Source organism: Panthera onca, chromosome A1, assembly GCF_046562875.1.
Source record: "Panthera onca isolate mPanOnc1 chromosome A1, mPanOnc1 haplotype 2, whole genome shotgun sequence".
In the NCBI taxonomy this organism is placed as follows: Eukaryota; Metazoa; Chordata; class Mammalia; order Carnivora; family Felidae; genus Panthera; species Panthera onca.
In genome coordinates, this window is record NC_138339.1 from 187,181,302 (window position 1) to 187,205,848 (window position 24,547).

A 24,547-nucleotide genomic window follows, 5' to 3' on the forward strand; every position below is an offset into this window, starting at 1 on the left:
AATATGCTCCCACCTGGGTGGCTCAGTCGGTTGAGCATCCGACTTCAACTCGGGCCATGACCTCACGGTTCAGTTTGTGAGTTTCAGCCCCACATTGGGCTCTCTGCAGAGCCCACTTTAGATCCTCCGCTCCCTCTCTCTGTCCCTCCCCCATTCACACTCTTCTCTCAAAAGTAAACATTAAAAAAAATTTTTTTAATTTAAAAAAAGAATATGCACTATGTACAGGGAATTTGTAATAAGTACCGAATCCAAGGATACAAGAGAAGCCTATGTGTTACAGAGGAGAGAATGGACCTGGAATTTAACGGTTTATTAAGTACTAATTCTGCTAAATATTGTTTCCTGTATAGAAACAGGCCAAGTATTACCTAGTGATAATAAAACTTGAAGTCAAAAAATAGAAAGGCAGGAGTCTTTAAAAAAATCTTTAAAAAAAAATCCATATATATATATATATATATATATATATATATATACACACACACACACACACACACATATATATTTATATATATATGTGTATATATATATATATATATATATATATATATATATATATATGCACCTTGTTAAATTTTAAATAAGCTTTGGAACAATAATAAAATCATCATTGGGACAAATCCTTATCTTTGAAGATAAGGATTAAAGGATTAAACACAGTATACTGTATTTTCGAGTGCAAGGACAACAAGGAAGTTCTCTGTAAAAAATGCCCATCTGTTTGAAGCACTTTCTTTCATTTCTCCACCTTTGCCTTGTATTGGACTCTTCCCTCATCAGTGCCCTAAAAGGCACGTGATACTTTTGTTTTCCAACACATTCTCTTGAGGCACCTAGTAACTTCTGCTCAGTATTCTAGACATTATAGCTGATTTGATTATATAGAACACTGCTTTTGTAGGTCAGTATCTATGTATCTGTTCTATATCCTCTTCCCTCCATACAGCACACTAAACAAAAAATAAGCAAAAACAAACAAAAATAAAACCAAAAAAACTCTAAGAGATGCACTGCAGGCTAATCCCAAAGAAGGAAGTTAACCCTTTGAGTTTTATCTCCCACAAGCTCCAGTACAAAAGGCATTCAGTTGTCCCCACTCAATTTGAGTTTCTGCCATCTTATTTCAAAATCAAATCATGACTATTTATGACTATTATTATGACAACTTATGACTATTACCAGGCTCTGCCTCGTTTTTCCTAAATTTAACAAACATCTATACTGTAGGTGCATCTATTCCAAACTATTTTTAACCATCCACTCGGATTCAGTGAGTCTCACTGTTGGCATGCACTGAAACTCATGTTTCCAAAGTGACAAGACTTTTTCTTCAAATTGATTAGGATAGTAAAGGAAAACTGGACACTTTCTTTACACAACAGAAATAGCCCAACTAAATAATTCACATAAAAAATTCCCTTTAGAAATTGTTAAATCAAATAAACTCGTTTTTGCTGGGTAGTCAAAGGTCTGCATTAGAAGCAGCTAGTCTTGTACTCTGTATGATCTCTTGGAGGGGGGTGGTTAAGAAGTCTAGTCAGGGGGCGCCTGGGTGGCGCAGTCGGTTAAGCGTCCGACTTCAGCCAGGTCACGATCTCGCGGTCCGTGAGTTCGAGCCCCGCGTCAGGCTCTGGGCTGATGGCTCAGGGCCTGGAGCCTGTTTCCGATTCTGTGTCTCCCTCTCTCTCTGCCCCTCCCCCGTTCATGCTCTGTCTCTCTCTGTCCCAAAAATAAAAATTAAAAAAAATAAAAAATAAAAAAAATAAAAAAAATAAAAAAAAAAAAAAAGAAGTCTAGTCAGAGGAGCAGCAACTTTTTAAATTCTCTTGAGAATGAGTTAACACAAAGGCTGGGTCCAGCTGATTGAAACGTGGCTGATGCAACCCACTGTCTCCCCAACAGACTGAGCCGCAAGTTATATAAACCATAAGGATGATTAATGTGTTCAGATTAGTCATGCCAAGATATGGTTTAGCAGTCACCTGCAGACACCCAGCTAAAGTCCATATCGCCTCAACTCTTCCAGAACCTAATGGAGTCTTGGGAGGCATTACTGAATACAGGTGCCCCTCATCTAGGAACACTAACAGAATTCCAAACTCTCAACAAAAGTTACTATGTTATTATGAAATGATTCAAACTGCAAGTAGGATTTTCCCTGCGAGTTACCCCTAAGGTATAAACTGCTTTATGCATGTAAGCATTGTTTGATTTGCGGAAACTTGAATTATATTCAATGTTCCTATGGCACATTCATTGTGTAAAACAGACAGTACATGAATTGAAATCTTAACTCTTACTGAATGGTAAGCACAGAGGAACTGATTGGAGAATAATCAAGTTTCAAAAATCCACTTTACACAAAACCATGGAGAGCAAAGGATAAGCAATCTGGCCACAGCAGCCACAGATCGTAAAGACTGAACCCAACCATCATCACGTCTTAAACTTCTAAAATGTAGAATGTTTAAGCCACTACAACTTTTTAATCTATTTAATGTTGGCTATATTGTATGAATCATTCAACAGTTACGACTCAAGTTTGACCTTTCACTTTCTTATCTAGAGAAAATTTCATTTTCAAGTATCCAAGAATATTTAAACTATTTGAAGTATTTCAAGAGAACTTTTGGCACTTGTCACCAAGCTCAATAGCTAACAGTTGCTGCCACCTATAGGCCCAATTTCAAGAGAAGAAGCTGGGACTTGAACAGGGCCTTGCACAGTTTAACAGAGCAAGTTTATTTTTCTTTCTCAGGGAAAGACACAGTTGGTACCCATAGACTGCTGATACAGCTCCCTGAGAAAAGAAGATTCAGATATGACAAATTTTACTGGCTCCTTCAGCCACAATCTCTTTAAACCACCTCATGGGTTAGGGGTGGGGGAGGGAGCAGCCAGAACTTTAAACCATCAGCCTCTCTGCTCACAAAGCAAATGAAACAAAACGAAATCAAGTTAGCAGTCAAGTTAGCGAGGTCTTCAGTCACATATCAATGTAATTGTCACGGCTATACAATCATGTGAAAAAAAAGTGACAAGGAGACACTTTCTTTTGTGTCAATTAGCATGTTCTCGCATGTGAGAATCTGAATTTTTTGGACAGACTCTCTCTCTGCTGGAGATTTTGTAAACTCTTCGCTCTGAGACTAACCATCTATATATCTATACCTGTATCTAGAGATGTGTGTGTCTATAATATATATATTATATATTATATATATATTATATATAATATATATAATATATAATATATATATTATATATATATAGTATAATATATATATTATATTATATTTTTAAAAACTGTCTTCTAACTTAAAATGATATGTGAAAGTAGTCTTTACTACCTCCATTTTACTGATTCAAAAAATCCTAAGGCTAAAGGGCGCCTGGGTGTCTTGGTGGGCTGGCCATCCAACTCTTGATTTTGGCTCAGGTCATGATCTAACAGTTGTGGGATTGAGCCCGTATCACACTCTGCTGGGCATGGAGCCTGCTTGGGTCTCTGTCTCTCCCTTTCTCTCTCTGCCTCTTCCCCTGCTCATGCTTTCTCTCTCTAAAAAGAAATAAACAAACACTTAAAAAACAAAACTAAGGCTGAAAGAAAAAAAGTGTATCCATTAAAAAAAAGTTAAACCTCAGCTGCAGGATTTTTTTTTATTATTATTTATTTTTTTTTTTTTTGTAATCAGTAAAACGCAGAGAGTAAAGTCTACCTTCAAATATCACTTTAAGGGGAGGCAGGAGCAACGCGGAGGAGACGGCACTGACCTGGCAGCGCAGCCACTACCACCATGAGCCTCCTCAACAAGCCCAAGGGTGAGATAGCCCCCGAGGAGCTGCAGACGCGGGAGGAGGAAGAGTGTAACATGGGTCCACTCTCCGTGCTCACGCAGTCGGTCACGAACAACACCCAAGTGCTCATCAACTGCCGCAACAACAAGAAGCTGCTGGGCCGTGCGAAGGCCTTCGACAGGCACTGCAACATGGTGCTGGAGAACGTGAAGGAGATGTGGACCGAGGTCCCCAAGAGCGGCAAGGGCAAGAAGTCCGAGCCAGTCAACAAGGACTGCCACATCTCCGAGATGTTCCTGCGCGGGGACTCCGTCTGTCATCTTGATCCTGTGGAACCCGCTCATCGCCTGCAAGTAGGGGCCTCGTCCCCGCTGTCATCCTACAAAGACCTGCCCTCTGTAATGGGAATAATAAAGTCCTGTGTTTTTCCTAAAAAAAAAAAAATCACTTTAGGGATTAGAAGACATTTTATTTTTATATACTATATATTTACATATATGTACACGTAAATGAGTATGTTTGTATTTATTCACTGAATATATTCTCAGTGAATAGCACACAATAGCTTATAAAAATGTTAGCTCTGTTACACCACTAATTTTATGATATTCGGGAAGTCATTTCATAATTGGACTTCTGTTTCGTTATTTGTAAAGGGAAGAGCTCAGACTAGGTATTTTCTAGATTCCCCCTGGGCTAAATATTCTAGCATAAGGCTTTTGAGTATGGCAGTCCTCTCTACCCACCCCAGCTGGACCCATTTCTGTATTTGGGCTACACGTATACTGGATAAATGGTTGTGAATTCATGTGCCCTCCAGCCGTGTGTTCCTTCTATATTCCACAACACGAGGAGACCAGAAAAGAAAGAAAACCTTCACGACTGATGACCATTTCACAATTCCTAAATACATTTGTCCCCTTGTTATGAGCTACACTGCACCCCCCCAAAAGTCTTATGTTGAAGTCCTCATCCCCAGTATCTCAAATGTAACTGTATCTGGCCTTTAAAGACTTGATTAAGTTAAAATGAAACCATTAGGGTGGGCCCTAATGCAATCTGGTGTTCATATAAGAGGAAATTTATACACACGCACAGACACAAGGGGTATGCACCCACAGAGGAAAAGACCATCTGAGAATATGGTGAGAAGGCACCAGATAAAGGCAGCATTTGCAAACCAAGAAGAGAAGTCTCAAAAAAACAAAAAACTAATAATGCCAACACCCTGATCTTGGACTACCAACCTCCAGAATCTGTGTTTAAGCCACTCACTCAGCCTGTGGTATTTTGTATGATAGCCCTAGCAAATTAATATACCTCTTGACCTAACTCTGACTTTGAACAACTTACTTATGTTCTCAGATTTCTTATACTTAAAATACAGATATTTCAAAAGTTGTAAGATTAAAAATGATGATGTATATAAATGGCCTCCTATGTTGCTAACACAAAGTAGTTGCTCAAACATTAATTCTTTCCCTTCCTAAACCCTGCCTCTGCTGTCAAGTGAACTTGAATAATCTTTGGAATGCAAGTTCACATTTTTTTGTTCTTCCAGTAGTCACTTGGTCTATGTGTACATAACTTGACAAAATATTTTAAAATAAATGTTGATATGTAACATCTTTTGTGAATACACATTAAATGTAATCAGTTATATCTAACAAAATATTTTGGTGAAAATAATATATATGAAATCAAAACTATCCCAATCAATCCAGACTATATAGGTACCATATCTGGGTGAATTCTAAGGCTTATCCTACACAAAGCTTATGGATTTCACCACTTTAGATAAACATTTCAAAGTCTAAATGTTCATTCAAATCTACCTTAGGCATACATGTTTACTGAGCTTCTATGATCAAGATTGTCTTAATATGGTTCCCCCCCCCCCACCTTCTAGCACAGGCTCAAAAATGTTGGAGCTTCTCTTCTAACAACCATCGTCTCTCCTCCCATGCTCCACCTTCAATTAGATCTCAGTTCCTGTCTTGTTATGTGTAGATTTAATTCAATTTCTTCCCATTATTCTAAATTTACTTCAGATTTTATGAACCAGTAAAGCTTAAGGATAATAAAAACAAAATTAATACCCATACTTGTAAAACAATACTAATTCAAGGAGGCAAAACTTTCAATAAGAATACCCTTAACTTTTTTTATTCTTTTGGCCCAATTCCATAATATTTTTTATTTCTTTTTCCTCCCTTCCCCTCAAAACTCAAAACCCAAAGCAGATTCTTCCCAGAAGCCCATGAAAAAAGGAAAATAATGAAAACAAATGTAAGTTAAACTTTTTGCAAACTTTGGAAAATGAGCTGTTCTGGTTCATTTCAAATTTTTTTGGCAAAGATCCAGAGTTAAATAGGAACCAAGATCACATATCCACAGTGAAGAGTGGAGAGAGCACATGGTGAAGAGCTGACCAATTTCCATCTAATTAAAGAGAGAGCTTGCTATGGTAATCAGGTAAAGTCAGAAGTTTTCCTCATACAGGACTCGGAGAATTGTGACTGTTATAGCCCCACCATCTAAGGTAATAAAGTAATAAAGTTTTCAAACTGACAAATGCTGGAATAAACATGACAAAAATTGAAAAAATCTTAACTTTAGCATAAATGATAAATACATGAAATAAGAAAAATAATTTGAAAAGAGACAAAACTTTCTCAAGCTAATCCTTTAGCTACAAGTAGCACCAAGTACGACTAGTTACTTGAGAAACAGCAATAGAGTAAAAGAGACAATTCAAAGAGTAGAACATTTATTAAAATTCCAATTAATATCATTGGTGGACACTGTTGGTTAGTTAACAGAGTCCCATTTGCAATTCCTTCTTTTATGTTTTATTTTATATATTTTTTAAGTTTATTTATTTATTTTGAGAGAGAAAGAGAGCATGAGCAAGGAGGGGCAGAGTGAGGGGTAGGGGAGAGAGAGAATCCCAAGCAGGCCCTGATGTGGGGCTTGATCTCATAAACTGTGAGATCATGACCTGAGCAGAAATCAAGAGTCAGATGCTTAACTGACTGAGCCACCCAGGCACCCCTGCCATTCCTTCTTTTAAAAACCTTCCAATTATTGGTCTGTGGTAGCCATGTGGCCCAGTTCTGGACAGTGATATGTAAGTCATGGGGTAGGACTTTCTGGGGAGTCTTTTATTTGTCCCCCCTACCACACACACCCATTTAGCCTTAAGGGGAATTTTTTTAAATAGTTATTTTTTAGATAAAGAAAAGTTATAGATTCAGTTCAGTCATTTGCCTTTATCACTTCTTGTTCTTTGGAATGTGAAAAGATGTCTAAAAGTGTAGTACCTTCCTTTTGACCATGAAGAGATAAGCATGAGGAAAGAGGTCCACATGTTAAACATGGCAGAACCCTAAAATGGAGAGATTCTCTTTACTAGATCAACTTCAGTCTGCCTATCCCCAGATCCTTGCTTCAAGGGACAAATAAACCCTTTTGTTTATTAAGCTACTATAGTTGGATTTTCTACTGCTTATGGCCAAACACACTTATAACTGATGCAATATCCTCAAAGATTCATAAGGAAGTTTATCCATAAAACAAGAACAGATTACTGTGAAAAGGGAAGAACCAGATAACTTGAAAGAATTCTTGCAATTTCAACATAAGACTGGCAAATTTTTCATACTAGAAGGGCTAAAGAGTGGAGGTAAACTTAACACAACAAAGAGCAGAGATATAAATATAAAAGTTCAGAGAAATAACAGACATATCCAGTGGGCATGAAATCTGGCCCTAGAAGATCTCCAGAGAGAAGAGAGAAAACAAACAGGAGAATAAAATCCAAAAAAATTTACAGAAATTTTTCCTCTGAACTGAAATACAGCATAAGTACCAAACTGAAAGGAATCACACCAAGTGTCAAACAAAATGAATGGAAAAAAATACCTATACCTTAGCACTTTATAGTGAAGTTTCAGAATTCTGAGAATCCCAAATGGATCTACTAAGTTTCTATGAGAAAAATATAAGTATTTCATCAATAAAGAAATTATCATCAGACTTTCATCAGTAGCAGATGCTTAGAAAATGGAGCAATATATTTAAGGTTCAATAGGCAAATGGTTTTCAATGTAAAGTTGTACATTCAGGTAAACTATTATTTTAGTATGAGGATACGACAAGAATCTGACTCCATTCTTGACATTTTACCCCTGACAGTTTTCAGTCTTCACCCTTCTTTCTCCCCCATACCCCCTCCTGGCCCCATATCCAGGCAAACCTATAAACAGGACTAAGCACTACCTCCCTTGGCACTGGCAAGATGTTCACACCTTCACTATGGCCTTACTCTGTAACTTTCACTCAAGACACTTCCGACTGGCTTGGGTATCTGTCCTGCTATTTCCTCAGAAAGCTTCATTATGTGAGAAATAAATGTTTCCCACCATATTGGTGAGTGTAGGACATCATCGCTCTCAACATTTAAACCAATTTCATGTGGGAGACTGATTCTACTCACTTCAAGGCAACAATAAACTAGAGACTAAATAAAGATATTCCCTAATATACAAAAGCCTGAGAAACCTGTTTATGTATCTTTCTAGGAAAAAAAAATCTACTGAAGGTGTTCTTCAGAAAAGTACAAAATGCTCCCAAGATGACATCTATCTTAAAAAAAAAAAAAAAAAAAAAAAAAAAAAATATATATATATATATATATATATATATATATATATGTATGTGTTTCAAGATATAGAGTACAGTGAAAACAAATTATAGGATTTCTACAGCAAGTCAAGAAATGAGTTAGACCAAATTAAAACTGCAAGTCAGAACTCCAATTAGCAGAATTTTTGGAAGAACTTCAAGACAAATGGCATGATTAAGAAGTTTAAACTTCTTACTGACATGATGTAAGCATGTTTCTCATGTCACTAAGAATAGAGATGACTGAAAACTTCAGGGGAGAGGAAAGCTTAGTAAAAAAGTTATAATTCAAACAGGAAACAAAACTGAGAAATGATTTTGAGCACTTGATGATATGAAATACAAACAAAAGAAAAAGAATCTGAGTTTGATATTTTAGTGACATAGAGTTATTTCTTTCTCTGTGCATCAAATCATACTATTTGGTTCTTCAGATAAAAATACATACATACTACTACATTGTGAACACTCTATTACTTTTCAATTTTAGAACCAATGTTTAAATAAAGCATAAAGGATATAGGTTCAGATTACAGTGTCCTGAAAAATCTTAACAATGAAAATATCTTAGTTAATAGATTCCTGAAAGAAAGATGGAGAGGGGGGTAAGATGCAATAAGAGTTAGATATTAGTTTTCTACATATATATAATATTGTGTACATATACAAGTTATTTATAATATATATATTTTAACTAATACAAGTTATTAATTTTAATGATGTCCAATTTATCAGTCTTCCCTGATGATGCCATTCTGGGCCTGTAGTTTTCTTTTGGAGAAGTTTTAAATTATGGGTTTGATTACATTAACAGACATAGGACTATTCTGATTTGTCTATTTCTTGTTATGTCAGTGTTGGTAAGTCAATTTTTTTTTGAGAGAGAGAGAGAGAGATTCCCATGAGGGGCAGAGAGAGAGGGGGAGTGAGACAAGCAGGGCTCACCTGAAGTGGAGCTCATGCTCACCCAAAGTAGGACTCAAACTCACGAACCAGGAGATCATAACCTGAGCCAAAGTCAGATGCTTAACTGACTGAGCCACACAGGCGCCCCTTGGTAATTTGATTTTTAAGGAATTTTCTCATTTCATAGAAGTTGCTAAATTATTATAATAAAGTTGCTTACAATTTCTTCTTATTGTGCATGTATATATATAAATATGTATACAGATCTTAATTATTTTTATTTAATATCAACATATATATATCTTAATTTTTAAATTTGTATACACGTACCTATATAAAATACATAAAGCACCCCCATGAAGAAAATATTGACAAGCCAGTATTTAAAAAGGGTAAAAGACACAACTATTGTTTCCTTACCTATATAATATGAAAATAATACCTACTCCAGAGTTAAATTTAAAACTCTTTGTAAAAATGAAACATAAAGCAAGATCCATATGAGAAGTAATCAAATATGGATGATACAAAGATGTAAAAAAACATGGGCTATTCCAAATTTTCACGTTTCAACTAGATGTGTTGTCGTCCCATAAGCATAGCCAGAAAGAGTAAGAGAAAACGAGAAAGAAAAACTTCCAATATAGACAGAAGAGAAGACTTGCTCTTCCAAATAAATTTAAGCCAGTGAAGGAAACAGTCTGTACTAATTAATTTTCACTAATATCAACTCTTTACTCCATCAAGACTGTATCTTTATTTTCTAAAAGAAGAATGTCTTCTATCTCTTAAGAAATATCTTATACATTCAGTGCTAGAGAGATGGGGAGAAAGATTGTTTTTTCAGCTTCAGAAAAATCTCTTCATTATTAGTATAAATACATCATTTTTTTTAAATACATCATTTTTATCTGCTAAATGACATTGATATTAAACCTAAAATAGGAGCACCTGGGTGGCTTAGTCCGTTAAGCATCAGCTCTTGATTTCAGTTCAAGTCATAATCTCAGTGTCCTGAAATTGAGCCCCGACTCAGGCTCAGAGCTGGCTATAAAGCCTGCTTCCGATTCTCTCTCTCCCTCACTCTCTGCCCCTTCTCCACACACACACTCTCTCTCACTCTCAACATTAAAAAAAAAAACAAAAACTAAAATACTCAGCTGAAAGTATATAAAACACAAATAAGATAATGCCAGAATATAAAAATCATATTCACTAAACATTTTGTAGCAGTAAATAATATAAATTTGTTTTAGATGGTTGCCAAAGATTATTTTAAGATTTGTCATTAGTTTTGACTCCACAGCTGACAACAGTTTATAAAGTCAATTTTGTATTTATTTACAATGTTGGACATGATTATACATTACCTTGGAAATTTCTCACAGTTCATGAGCTTATTTGGCACCTGTGTGGCTTAAATAGATTATCAAACAATATTAAAAGTATGATAGATGGATGTCTAAATGAACCCAGCCATTGTGAGGCAGCCACTAACCTGAACTAGACTCAAGAGTAGCCTATTTAAACTTCAAGAATTTTACATGAAAAATAATATAACATGAAACTGGTCTTCAATCTAAGTGAACAATAAAAGCTCTAAAAAAAAAGCATCAGAGAAATATGTTATTAATATTTTAACATTTAATTTACATCCTAGAATTCATCCATTAACTCTACTGTACCTTATTGGCTTAGAAAATGATGGGCACAGAAATGCATTTGGTAAGGGGGAGTATTGGCTGAGAATGTTTTTCCAAATTTTGTTTCCCTATAAGACCTTATTCTCTGGAATTGCTAAGTAAGTTCTTATTTTAAAGGGGAATGAAGTTGTTTCCATAGAAGTAGAGCCTTAAATTCTGTGTTGAAAAGCTTTTTTTTGTTTTCTATTTTTTTTTAATGTTTATTTTTGAGAGAGGGGCAGTGACTGAGACAGAGTGTGAGTAGGGAAGCGGCAGTGAGAGAGGGAGACCCAGAATCCGAAGCAGGCTCCAGGCTCTGAGCTGTCAGCACAGAGCCCGATATGGGGCTCAAACTCACCAGCCGTGAGATCGTGACCTGAGCCGAAGTTTGACACTTAACCCACTGAGCCACCCAGGCGCCCCTCCAAAATTAATTTCTGTTGCAATGTTCAATTAATTAACATACACAGCTATTTATTTCCTCAGATATTATATTTCACAATTCAAATAAGATAATAAATAACTTTAAAATGAATAAACTGTCTGCCTTCTCTGAGATTGGAGAGAGAGGACAGGACCTTCCACGCCACAGGCCAGGGTCTGTTTGCAGATCCAGTTCAGTTGCAAGGTCTCATTTGGGGGACCCATATTAGAAGGCTTCTCGGTTTGGCCTTAGGCTCTTGCCAAATTCTTTGATTCAACTTTAGTTGGGATCCACAGCTTTAAGAACTGGACCTCCATTAATATTGTTGATTCCCTTCCCCTTGGTTTCAGTGTTTCTTCTTCACTAGTTAGAGCCCAGAAGGGTAGGTGAGTGCATAATTGGGAATCCAGAACTACAGTAGGAACCTCTGGAACAGCCTTTGTAATTTGCAGAGTATTTTCACATCTATCATTTCCCTTATTATTTGCAATAACTCTTTGAAATTTAGGTAAAGTATTACTGTTATTTATGTATAAAAAATGTTTAGGTGTAGGTGGCTGCTAAATTGCAAGGTTGAAGTTCACATGCAGGTCATTTGACTTCAGATGCATTGCCCTTCACATTTCCTTATCTCAACAAATATGAAGCCAATGGTCTGTCCTCTAAGGGTGGTATGTGCCACTATAGTCCATTCAGAGATCAGGATCTGATGAGAATCTGACATCCTTTCAGGAAAGTGTTTTAAGTGGCCACCTTTTAGGGACTCCTCTTTCCCCTCATACTTACATATGCCTTTCATTAGCATTGCCTTTCTTAGATCATTTGCGTCATTTTTGTGACCTTAACTGGCAACACAAGGTAGAATTTAACTCACCAAAATATATAGAAGTAGATATTAGAATGGGTAAATAGAATACTGTTGCCTTAATTCCCGCATAGGAGCACCAGAGAAACTAAATTAACTAATTCTCTAACCAAATGATATGAAACTATCATTAATGTCTCTTTGGTTGAGAAGCAGGATGTATGTCCTAAAGGTGTGTGAGGGTAACTGGGAGATCAGGCCTCCATATTGAATGGAGCCACCCTTTAATATGTTTTTTGTTACATGTACATTTGTCTAAATCCCCACTTGGTTCCTTTGTTATTAAGCATCCTCCTGTCTTCATCAGTCTCTCTCTCTCTTAGGCCGCTTCATCCAAAACTCCTAATGCTTTTCTCCTCTCATGTCTCAGCCAGGAGCCCCCTCCTTTCCTCTCTTCTCTCCTGAGCTCTGAGTGATCTGGCCTTTCATGTGGGTGCTCTTACAGGCTGCTTTTGGGGGGGAGAATTTTATAAGGAGAGACAAGAGAAACTAGACAGCTATCTCAACTAGAGGGGTTGGTCAATAATAGGGATGTGAAACAGCAGGTTAATTTGTGATGAAGAACATAGGCTTTGGAGACAGACCTATGGATGCTCCAATATTCAAATCCCAGCCCGCCACACATATAATTTGCATAGATCTCTTAAACTGGGTGAACATCAGCCTGCTCATTTGTCAACATGGAGATAATCATGCCTGCTTCCAGCTGATCCCAGTGCACTGGTGTTTGCAATTAACTGATCACAGCTAATTATAGATTTCTTTGTTCCTTCTTCACTCCCACTGCTTTACTCAACTAGCCTAAAAATAAAAAAATTAAAAAATAATAAAAAAGCTTTCTCCCTCTTGTTACTATGAGATTAAATGAGATAATATATGTAAAATGATTCCACAGTCTGTTAGATAATAGGTGTTAAATAAAGGAAAAATATAATTACCACTATTTTCTATGAGGATTTCCTTAGCTAGAAGTGAGTCTTCCTAAGACTTGTAGTTGTTTTCCTTATGCTAAAAGCATTGTTTTATAGCCATTTATTTCAGTTATTGGTGTCCGTGTACCATCTCATCTACTGCTCTTGAAGGATGGCCTTTCATCTTATATAACTCTGCATTTTCCTTAATGCTCTAAAATTTGCCAAAATGTCCCATAATATTTGTTGAAAGATAAAAGGGATTTATTTGCATTCAATACCATGTCCTCACCGTAAGACCGATCTCATTATTTAGCTATGCCACATGCCCTTCACATTCAAAGTTGAGGACTCTGCTCTGTCTAGAACGAAGGGGTATGTTCCACAGAACCTATATCATGATGATGGTCTCCCAGCTTCACTGCTGGGGCTTATTGATGAAATAAATGAAATAATGAAATAAACAAAATAATGAAACAAAGCTGCAGAACCCTGGTTAGGCTGAGCAGCCTGAAGAAAACCCAGTGGAAGGCACGGGGCTCACTCAGCCTTCCCCTTGTCAGCATTCTGTTCAAGGGGCCCAACTGAGAAGGGATGGTGACTTCCAGAGCAGAAGGCCACCAGTCTGAGATGAAGACTTTATTCCACCAACATTTCACAATAGTCTGAATTATTTTACTCAGTACTTAGTTATTTAGAAGAGGGGGAGGAGCATCAATAAGAAAGAGGATGGGGGGGGGGGAACAACTCTCGATTGTAGATCTTCCAAGGAGCATGTTTTGAGTTAGCTGCCCTTCCTTATCAATAAAGCAGTTAAAATATCCAGGGGTGAAGGTACCAACCAACCATTTTCAATGATGGTCAGTGTGAATTTGGCTTTTCCAAAATGTACATTTCATCAGATTGTCCATGGCTCAAAAAGGCACTACATTTTTAAACGAAATTTTACTAGGATATTCACAAACAAGAAAGTGCTTTTATGAGTAGATTAAGACAGATCTATCTAAGCAGAAAATATACTTTTTTAACTGCTAAGGGATCTGAAGTTTTTTTGTTTTTGTTTTTGTTTTGAGTGCCAAATGACCTCTGCAAAGAGTCTTCCTCATGATTCTGAATGAATCAGTGGCTGGTAATGCCATTTAGCATTCCCCATTGAAGGTGCGTCTGCAAGATGGCCGGACTTGATTAAAAACCAGTGACAGTATGTGTCTTCTATATTGCAGGAAACCTTGCAGAATGTGCCTGGTGTGCTGAGAAAAATCCCATGTTTTGTAAATAACCTCCCTCAAGTCTGATCTGAAAGTGCTCTCTTCCTGATTTCATCAATAAGGTTACTATGTGACTTTAAAAAATTCCACTGCTCTAGGAAAACTTCTGTTTCCTTTTATGCCCAGATTTAGCAGGTTTTTCAAAGCCCTTCTTATTAAGAAAAGTTGTGGCTGGAAAAATGGATAAGTAGTTACAACTATTCCAGGAAACTATAAATATTCTGGTTTAAGCCATTTAAGAAATTATCCTCTCCTTTATTGTCTCCCAGGGCCCACCTACAACCGGGTGCTGCCCTCCCAAAGTGAAGTGGATGGTCCTAAATGATCATAGGTGGGTTTTAAAAAATAAACACAAAATTAGTTTCACACCTACTTAGACAGCTTAGAATTTTAATGTGTGAAGTATGCCAGGACTCTGCAGTGAAATAAAGCTTTGCATTCAAACTGATGTCAGCCAATCAGAAAACAGTACAGAGTGCTGCCCATTTCATAATTAGGGAGCATTACTCCAAGTTCTAGATTTTACTTATTAATGAATAAAGCATTTCTTGACCCAGTTTTGCCATTTATTCATAAGGACCTTGTTTTCAAAAAGTGTTAAAATAGCATGAAGGCCCTGATTTATGCCCACCAAATCCAGGAAATTCAAAGTTAATCCTCGGAACTATTTGTGTCTAGTTTTGCAGCAAACATTCTATATAAAACTGTGCTCTGTTCGAGGATAACACACAGGAAAGAGACTACGGCAGGCTTCTCTGCAAGCTTGACTTTTTCAGCTTCAAAGCTTTAGATTGTATGCTGACATGTGTTCTACTGCATTTCTGTTTCTGCTGTAGCCTTATTTCAGTCTTGCTCACCTTTCCCTGGTTATACCTTCTGACATCCGTGGGACTTCATCAGACAGGAGCAATGGCAACTTTGACTGAGAGTCCCGTGGGGGTAAGAACCCTCACACTGCAGGAAGTGATAACATGTACAAAAGGTTCCCATTTTCCTCCTTTCCCAAACTCCTCTCCCTGGAACCATTTTGAGACATACCAGATATTGGCGAAAGGTTCTGAGTGAAAAGAAAATAATACCAAAAACAGCTGGAAGCTGATTTCAGGAGACCATCATTCCTATTCCCTCCCCCCCCCCAAGAATGCCATCCAGCCCTCTCCATCAAGACGGGCAAAACCTTACTCGTCCATCCTACAAATGTCATCCAGAGGCCACTGCTTTCAGCAGACTATCCCTGTCTTTGTGTCCCAATTTCCCTAAGTGTGACATTAATGGAAAAGATTCCACTTTCAAAGGTTTCCTCCAGTCCTGAAACGCTGTCTCTTTGTAACCTCCCCAGTACACAGTGATTTTCCAGCTCTGAACTTCAAAAATATTCTTCTGTTCACTTGTACACAACATTTACTGATTATGCTAGCTCAAGTCCCAGCTTTCCCATATGCTAGCCGGGAGACTCTGAGCAAGATACTTAATCCCTAAACTTCAGTCTCCTTATCCCTAAGATGCTGATCTTGATGGTATGTGGCATACACTTTAGAGTTGTTTCCAAGATTTCAGGACTGAACACACATAAAGAGCTTACTACAGTGGCTGACAATGAGTGCTCAATAAATTTTAGCTAGAGCTACTTCTAGCTACTTTTCCACGCATAAGTTCCCTGTCATCCCAAACATAATCATAAGCTACTTGAGATCGAGAATGCATGATGCTTGTATGCCCCATCTTGTTTATTATAATGGTCTCAAGTAGGAATTCAACAGTATTTCGTTGATTTCTTGATAGTTACAGCTTTGTGTCTGATTTTCAGTCATTAACTATCCTGTATCGAGTTTTCCTCTCTATGAAGATATGAATTCTGCCCATTCAACTCTTAAAACAGAATGAAGTCTATCAAAAAAATGATTACAAGTAATAAGGAATTCAGTTAAGTTGCAGGATACAAAATCAATGCCCAGAAACTGGTTGTGTTTCTATACACTAATAACAAAGTAGCAGAAAGAGAAATTAAGAACAAATCCCATTTACAATCAAACCAAAAAAGATAAAATACCTAGGAATAAATTTAACCAAGGAGGTGAAAGACCTGTACTCTGAAAACCATAAAACATTGATGAAAGAAATTGAAGATGACACAAATAAATGGAAAGATATTCCATGCTCCTGGATAGGAAGAATTACTATTAAGAGGTCCATACCACCCAGAGCAATCTTTATTAAAATACCAACAACAGTTTTTACAAAACTAGAACAAAATGATACTAAAATTGGTATGGAATCACAAAAGACCCCAACTAACCAAAGCAATCTGGAGAAAGAGCAAAGCTGGAGGTATCACAATCCCAGATTTCAAGATACACTGCATACCTATAGTAATCAAAACAGTATGGAACTGGAACAAAAACAGACATGTAGATCAATTAAACTGATAGAATAGACAGCCCAGAAATAAACCCATGTTATATGGTCAAATAATCTACATCAAAGGAAGTAATATACAATGGGCAAAAGACAGTCTCTCCAATAAGTGGTATTAGGAAAATATGGACATCAACATGTAAAAGGATGAAATAGGACCACTTCCTTACACCAGACACAAAAATAAACTCAAAATGGATTAAAGAACTAAATGTGAGACCTAAAACCATAAAACTGCTAGAGAGAACATAGGCAATAATTTATTTGATATAGGCCTTTTTTCTAGCTAGGTCTAGAAACATTTTTCTAGATAGGTCTCCTCAGGCAAGGGAAACAAAAGTAAAAATAAGCTACTGGGACTACATCAAAATAAAAAGCTTTTGGACAGTGAAGGAAACCATCAAAAAAATGAAAAAGCAACTCAATGAATGAATGAAGATATTCACAAATGATATATCCAATAAGAGGTTGATATCCACAATATATGAAGAACTTCTAGAATTCAATACCAAAAAAATAATCTTATTTTAAAATGGGCAGAGGACCTCAATAGACATTTTTTTCAAAGATGACACAGATAGCCAATAGACACACAAAAAGATGCCCAACATCACTAATCAGGGAAATACAAACTAAAACCATAATGAGGGGTCCCTGGATGGCTCAGTCAGTTGAGCGTCCGACTTTGGCTCAGGTCATGATCTCGCGGTTCGTGAGTTCGAGCCCCGCGTCAGGCTCTGTGCTGACAGCTCAGAGCCTGGAGCCTGTTTCAGATTCTGTGTATCCTCCTCTCTCTGCCTCTCCCCTGCTCATGCTCTGTCTCTGGCTCTCAATAATAAATAAACATTAAAGAAATTTACAAAATTAATAAATAAATAATAAAACCAAGACTGTTGCTCTGCGTGTGGAGAAAAAGAAACATTCTTGGTAGGAATATAAGTTGGTGCAGCCACCGAGTAAAAACATTATGTAGGTTCCTCAAAAAATTAAAATTATAAATATCATATGTCTCATAATTCTACTACCAAGTATTTACCCAAAGAAAATGAAAATACTGATTTGAAAAAGATATATGCACCTCTATATTTATTGCAGCATTATTTACAATAGCCAAGATATGGAAGCAATCCACGTGTCCATCAACAGATGAATCGATAAAGTAGATGTGGCATGTGTGTGTGTGTGTTTACATACACACACACACACACACAATAGGATATTACTCAGTCATAAAAAAGGATGTTAGGGGCGCCTGGGTGGCGCAGTCGGTTAAGCGTCCGACTTCAGCCAGGTCACGATCTCGCGGTCCGTGAGTTCGAGCCCCGCGTCAGGCTCTGGGCTGATGGCTCGGAGCCTGGAGCCTGTTTCTGATTCTGTGTCTCCCTCTCTCTCTGCCCCTCCCCCGTTCATGCTCTGTCTCTCTCTGTCCCAAAAATAAATACAAAACGTTGAAAAAAAAAAAAAATTAAAAAAAAAAAAAAAAAAAAAAAAAAGGATGTGATTTTTGCCATTTGCAGCAATATGGATGGACCTAGAGGGTTTTGTGCTAAGTGACATAATCAGATTGAGAAAGATAAACACCATATGATTTCACTTATATGTGGAATCTAAAAGACAAAACAAAAAGCAGAAATAGACCCATAAATACAGAGAACAGACTGATGGTTGCCAGAGGGGAAGGGGGTGGAGGGATGGGCAAAATGGGTGAAGAGGAATAGTACATACAGGCTTCCAATTACAGAATGAATAAATCATGGGGATAAAAGGTACAGCATAGGGAATATAGACAATGGTATTGTAATAGCATTGTATGGTGACAGGTGGTAGCTACACTTGTGGCGAGCATAGCATTAAGGGTATAAAGTTGTCCAATCACTATGCTGTATGTACATCTGAAACTAATGTAATATTGTATGTCAACTAGATTTCAATTAAAAAAAAACCCTGTATGCAGATAATGATCCATGACAGTAGTTTAAATTGTTTCTAATTCCACTGCTGTTTAAATAATTTTAGAAGAGCAATCTAAAAGCAAAGACATACTGTAAATGGTGTGGGCCCTGCCCTGCTCAGAAGGCACACAGTGAGAGAGGGCTAAACGGAACTTGAGGTCAGGCTGGTTGGAAGCCATTGTGTTCCCTGACACTATGAATATTCTAGGATTTTGAGTATATTTGTGTGTTTGTGTTAGTCATTAGTTTGTGTAAGAAAGGAGGGGGTGGGATGGGGAGAGAAGGGAAGTGGAAAGAGATACAAAGAAAGAAAGAAGGAAAGGACGGAGGAAAAAAGCAAAAGGTGAGAACAGAAAAAAGAGAGATGGAGAGGAAAGTGTTCTGCAAGCAATCGGGTGAAAGGGAAGGAACGGGGTGATAAAAAGAGAAAAGCTCATTGTGGTTCGAAAGCTGCAGAGAAAGCTCCATCTAAGACTGAATGTGCAGCCTGCTTACCTTTCCTATTAAATGTTAACAGGAGGCATGGGAATAACTTAAAGAGGGCTTCACTCCGAAGCTGAAACTTGGCCAGATACTCAATTACATTCCTATTCTTATTTGATGGAGATTTCCATTGTAGAAGAGAAGATGACAGGTTCTTAGACTAAAGGAGCCACATTATATCATCATTTCTAGTCTGACTTTTTGCAGGGGCCTCTTCGGAGGCGGACGTGTGTGCAAGAGACATGGGTTTTTTAAAGATTTTAGCCAAGCAATTTTTCCCCTGCTCCACACATCAGAGACTTCTAAAATTCCAGGTCTGGCAAAGGAAAAAGAAAGGGCTGGCGTGACTTCCCAGCTGAAAGCGCCTCCAGAGGAACCAGCACTATTTCATGACGAACTTTCAACAGTCTGCACCAACATCTTCTGGGTTGCTAAATAGTCAGCCTTTCAGTTGACTTAAGAATGCAGTGCTCTTAACCAAAGCAAGGCCCCACTGGGGAAACCAATCAGACACCAGGCTTAAAACCTCAAAAGTCACGTGAATAGTTTTCTGTGACTCTGAGGTAAAGCGTGGCATTGTCAGGAATTACCCAACCTTCCAGGCAAATCGGAGTAGGTAGACATTGATTAACACACCAAAGTCCCATTCCACCCACATTTGGGGAAAAAGTCACTGCTTTGTATCTGCATAGGCGGCTTATCTCTGTGGGCTACAGGGATTTTCAGTGAAGATTCAATCTGTTGTGTAGAGGGGGCATTAGCAAAGATCCCTGTAAGATATAATTTTCAAAGTTAGAACGATCACAAGCGGGGGCTTTTGGTTACCACTGCAAATGTAATCAGCAAGCCCAGTGGTGGCTGCTTCTCTGACAGGCACTCAGATTTACTGGAATGCCTTAGCTCCCACAAGAGAGGAAATCATTCCCTGCGAATTCCAAGTTCTGCAGGTTACTGAAATGTAGCCATTTCCTCCTGTTGCCCAGCACCCTCCCTGACTATCTCTCCAAGGGCTACATTCCTCCACTGCGAGCTGTGGACATCCCTGGCCCGTTTCCAAGGAGGCACATAGCAGGAGACTCTTGGGCCGGGGACTTGGCCAAGAAGTTTTCACTCATAGAAAACATACTGGCCTCTAGAATTTCAGTGCCATTTGAAAACAGATACTTCAGTTTTCAAGGCTATCTCTTGTGAAACATGCAGCTCCACAGTCATGGCTCATCACAAGATGGAAAAGCAGAAAGCTACAAGGATTAGAAAAGGTGGAATTTACGGGAACCTCCCATATATGTTTTCATTGAATGACCAGGGAACGCAGGACAGTTTATGACACTGTGGTGTCGAGGGATCAGATGGCGGAAGTTCAAATCGCAACCTTGCCACTTCTCATTATGTACCTTGGGTAAGTTTCTTGATTTCTCGGAGTCTCCGTTTTCCTCATTTGCATAATGTAGATTTAAAGAAAAACCACTACTCCTAGGGTTGTTAGGAGAATAAAATGACATGAAGGACAGAAGAGGCCCAGCAGAGGAAGCAGTTGATAAGAAAGCCTTCCCCAATGTAAGGTCAGAACGGTTAAAGGACTTGATATCAAAAGACAGTCATTATGGGGACTAAAATTCATGTTTCCTAACCTGTTTAATGACCTGTTAAACTAAATCACCTCCCTACCAAGAGGCTGCCTTTCTCCAAAGATTTTTAAAGAACTTAATCCTCATGTCATGTTACAGTCAATTGGCTCAAGAATGTAGTTTTTTTTCTTAACTTGGGAAAGTTTTATTTTATTTAAAAAAGGAAAAGGGGGGCCTTGCTTGCTCCCTGAGGCTTCAATCCAGCCCCATCAGCCCTTGATTGTTTGGTGCCCCCCACAGAATCCTTCCCCAACTCTTCTTCAAGCCCCACTTCTCCCTCCAAGTTCAGATTAACATCTCAGTAACACACTCCTAATCAATACCACCCTCCTCGTTTCCTCCGAAACACACTGAATTTATGGACTGTAAGAAGCAATTTTACATTTAATTACATCTTATTATTCTTATTGGTTTGTGGATTAATTGTACCTCCAGCTAAGTTCCTTGAGCACAAAGACCATTTCCTGCATTCTTCTGGCACAACTGCTGACCTAGCTTTCAGCACAGAGTAGGTGCTCAATAAATGCTTTTAGTGAATTGATAATTACTACTTGATGCAGTTTCATCACAAGTACCATCTACCTTTACATCCACCACCTACACAGTGTCCACCAATGGGGCTTCAACTGTGGCAATATTTTGCCTGGTATGGGTCTCTCTCAAACTCAACCTTTGACCTATGTTTAATATCTATTACTATCCTAGCATCAGGAACAATGTGACTAAAGCATGTTTCTAGTTCCTCAGCACAGAATTGGAATTGCATAGCCCTCATGGGGAGGATATGTGGCAACCAGACATGTGAGTATGTGATTTTTACTGTAAGAAATAGAGCCAAAGCAGAACATGTTATTAGGGCCCCACCTAGATGCCTTGGAGCTCAACTGCAAATGATACAACACATCTGTAGAATCCATTGGAGCAAGAAGCATGGGGAGGTCAACCTGGAATACAAACTAAGTGTTTCTTGAGGGCAGTGCATTCACACTGAAGGAAAGTGAGACACAAATGCAGTCTATACAGTGCAGAACAGGAGAAAAAAAATTGGTATAAATGCTTTCAGTTTTGTTTCCAGGTGAATAGAGTTTTCCTTTTTAAAACTTTGGATCATAATGTACATAATGTAGTTATGAGATGACATGTTTATTTCAATTATCATTATTTTTATGTCTTTCTATATTCTACAAGATTACTTTTAACTGCTACCTAGTATTCCACTGGGTGGATGAATTTTTACCAGATTTCCATTTTATGCAGTTAGTAGTCCTGAGTTGTCATTTTATAGCTGAAACTTTTGTGTGCCCTTTATTATATCCTGGAAGTGGAATTTCTGGTGCCATCAATTCTTATTCTCTTAACTCCAGGTTTTCTGTCCATTTACTGGTCCATTTCTGACCTTCTTTGTGCTGAGTATCTTTTCTTTCCTTTGACTCTCCAGACCCACTCCCTGCCTCTCTTCTTTGTCTTAGGATATTGGATCTGCATGGACTTCATGGACCAATTCCCAAGCCCTCTTGCTTTTTGTTAGGTTCAAGCACTGAGGCATGAAGCAAGACAATGAGTGGAAGGATGAAGAGAGGAGAGTGAAGTTGGCGTACTTACTCCCTTGACTCCTCTTTTACCTGGAAGGTTGGCCTTGAACTAGTTGCATCCCTCAACTGAGCATCACAACTCCTGTCAGGCAGCCCTCCCCACAGAGCTCTTCTCCCTTTCTCTATCCAGGTTCTGGTGATGGCTCCCTCCCCTCACCACATCAGATGTGATAGGAAGTAAGAGTCCACTGTTAGGTAGCCCTATAGTAATGCACTATCCCCTGTGGTTTCCCTACTCCCTGCTCAAGCCTTTGTAAGCAGCCCATTTATTAAAAGCCCAAATTCCCTAAATAGAGTGTGCCTCTAGTTCCCTGCCCTGCTACTGAGTTATCCCCTTTATGGTAAAATTCCTTACAGGGAGTTGTCATTACTTATGGTCAATGCTTCCTCCTTTTCCTATCCTGAGAAACTCCATCACACTTCTGTTCCACTTCTATCACAAAACAGCAATGTGCCCCATAATGCCAAGCCCAAAGCAGATGTCAGTCCTCATCTTTCCTGGCCTATCAGCAGCACTTGGCCCAGTGAATCTGTCCTTACTTGTTCAAACACTTTGGTCACTTCACTTTAGGGACACTATCTGTGGTTCTCCACCACCTTTGCTAGTTCTTCCTTACCTTCCTTAACCTCTAACACTGAAATTTTAAGTGTCCCAGTCTTTGGACCCTTTCTCTGTTGACACTTATTCTTGGTTTTTTCCTTTAGTTCCATGGCTTTAACTATCGTCTCTACACCAACTACTCCAGACTCAATCAGTTCATTCTTGAACAACAAGAGTTTGAACAGTGGTCCACTTACAAGCAGAATTTTTTCAATAAATACAGTACAGTAAAGGTATTTTCTCTTAAGTTTTTCTTAACATTTTCTTTTCTCTAGCTTACATCATAACAATACGTATAACACATATAACATACAAAATATGTGTTAACCAACTGTTATCAGTAAGGCTTCCAGTCAACAGTAGGCTGTTAATAGTTAAGTTTCAAGAGAGTCAAAAGTTACATGTGGATTTTTTACTTTCTAGCAGGAGTGGGGAGGTGAGGGGGGGGGGGGGTCGCCATCCCTAACTGCTGCATTCTGCAGAGATCAACTCTATATCCAATCTGCACCTCTCTCCTAAATTCCAGACTGCATAACCAACTACTTAACATCTCAACCAAAAGTTACCTCTACTTTCAAATGTAGGAAACCTAACACATGTGTTTCTTGTTTTTTGTTTTGTATTACCTGCATGTGTGTAGATGGCAACTCCATCCACCCGGTTTCTCAGGCCAAAAAACTTTGGAGCCATCTTTTTTTTCTCCCATACTACATACCCAATCTATCAGGAAATCCTGTTGACTTTGCCATCAAAACGTCCAGCAATCTGATGGCTTCTCAACAGCTCTCCCCAGCGTAATTTCTCACCTCAATGAGAGAAATGCCTCTGGTCTAGTTTCACTCTTGCTTGCCCCATCCCCAACAGACTCCTAGAACAGCTAGATTCTATCATCCATCTGCTCAAAACTCTAATGGCTTCCCATCTCATTCCGAAGAATGCCAGTGTCTTTCCAATGATTTGTGAAGCCCTAAAACATCCTGCCTGCCTCAAGGTATGTCTCCAATCTCAGAGCCCTCTCTCCATCATAGATGGTCTTTGGTAGTTCTTAAACATACTGAATATGCTCTCACCTGAGGGCCTTTGCATTTACCGTCTCCTCTTCCTCGAACATTGCTGAAATATTCTTCTGCCAGATAATCACAGAGATTGCTTCCTGGGTTTATTTCTCTACTTAAGGCTTCCCATAAGGACCTTGTCTTAAAAAGCACACAACTAGTCTCACCTCAACACTCCCTCAACTTGCTCCTGTTTTTATAGCAGCGATCACCACTTGCTCTATTTTGTTTGTTTTTTATGTCTTTATAGCCCTTTTCTTGCCCCTAGAATTAAGCTC

General features: G+C 38.3%; 1 pseudogene; it reads left to right on the forward strand.

The window, feature by feature from the left end:
* Nucleotides 1-3,749: 3,749 nt before the first annotated feature.
* Nucleotides 3,750-4,173, forward strand: LOC132680274 (small nuclear ribonucleoprotein Sm D2 pseudogene; annotated as a pseudogene).
* Nucleotides 4,174-24,547: the final 20,374 nt, after the last annotated feature.